The sequence below is a fragment of the Triticum aestivum genome, chromosome 2A, assembly GCF_018294505.1.
Source record: "Triticum aestivum cultivar Chinese Spring chromosome 2A, IWGSC CS RefSeq v2.1, whole genome shotgun sequence".
NCBI lineage: Eukaryota > Viridiplantae > Streptophyta > Magnoliopsida > Poales > Poaceae > Triticum > Triticum aestivum.
Genome location: NC_057797.1, coordinates 724137291 through 724139062, shown reverse-complemented (window position 1 = coordinate 724139062; position 1772 = coordinate 724137291).

Below are 1772 nucleotides of genomic sequence, written 5' to 3'. Positions count from 1 at the left end.
AACTTGGAGATCCCGGTGTACCCACTATACCATGCTCTATTAAAATAAATTATGTTAAAACTGCTTTATGTGATCTTGGAGCCGGTGTTAGTGTTATGCCTCTCTCTTTATATCGTAGAATTGATTTGAATAAGTTGACACCTACTGAAATATCTTTGCAAATGGCTGATAAATCTGCTATAACTGTCGGTATTTGTGAGGATGTGCCTGTTGTAGTTGGAAACGTTACTATCTTAACAGACTTTGTTATCCTTGATATTCCCGAGGACTATAGTATATCTATTATTCTTGGAAGACCCTTTTTGAATACTGCAGGGGCTGTTATTGATTGCACTAAAGGCAATGTCACTTTTCATGTCAATGGTAATGAGCATACGGTACACTTCCCGAGGAAACAACCTCAAGTTCATAGTATCAACTCTATTGGAAAAATTCCATCGATTATATTTGGAGGTTTTGAATTTCCTCTTCCTACTGTCAAGAAGAAATATAATATTGTTATTATTGGGGATGTGCATATCCCTGTTGAGGTAACATAGTGTTATTAGAAATTTCTCCGGTTCCATGTTATTCGGAATGAGTTCGTTAACAAGACTTGATCAACCTTGTTAGAGGATTCCTGTTGATGATCATGAGATGGATGAAACTAGAAGGCACAAACTTCTATACCGCACTTTTACTTTCTGTTACTTATATTAAATAAAATGAAAATAAATTTTTTCTGTCTGTTATCTGATTATCCGTGCAATATAAAAATACCTCGAAAATAAAAGTTCCCCAAATGCCCTGAAATTGAAATATGATTTTTCTAGAATATTTGAGAATATTTGGCACTAAGAACACAGCAGGGGGCCCAACCACCTGCCCACGAGGGTGGAGGGCACGCCCTACCCCCTGGGTGCGCCCCCTGCCTCGTGGGCCCATGGTGACCCTCGTCCACTTATTCTTTCACCCATACACTTCTTCTTCCTCCCACAAACACGAATATCCAGCTCAAACCCGAGTCCAAGCTCTTTTTGCTGCCATTTGAGATCTCCTTGCTCAAAGCACCTCTCACAAAACTGCTTGGGGAGATTGTTCCTTGGTATGTGACTCCCCCATTGGTCCAATTAGTTTTTGTTCTAGTGCTTTATTCATTGCAATTTTTTGCTGCTTAGGTGACCCTGTTCTTGAGCTTGCATGTCAAATCTATATGTTCAAAAGTAGTTTTGATGCATGATATAGGCCCTAGGCACTTGTAGGAGTAGTTGCTATCAATATTACTGAGTTTATTTTAATTTTATTTTGAAGTTACTAAAAATTTTCAGAATTTTTCAGAGGAAGAAATATGCTTAGGAAAATGTTCCAAGGTGGTTCTTCAAGGAAGCAAGGACCCAGGTGTAACGCCCCGGACACACCCGCCAGTGGTCGTTACTCCTGGTGGGATCTAGACTGTCCCCACAGATCAATACTAGTCTTTTCTGCGCACTTTGTCCTCACTCATGCGCACCCGGGAGCAACTTCCCGGTCGGTCACCCATCCTGACACTACTCCAAGCTGAGAACGCTTAACTTTGGAGTTCTGTTCGAATGGGCTACCGGAAAAGAAGGAATTCCTTATTGATATGAGTAGTCTATCATCCCTAATAAGCCAGGTCATCACATACACCCCCACTCAGAGGAACCGACGTCCTCGTCGGGCCACATGAACATTCCCTCTTGGCACAAACGTATGTGCTTCCAGTTTGGTACATGTGCCATGCCGGGTGCCATGACGGGTCACAAACGTCATGA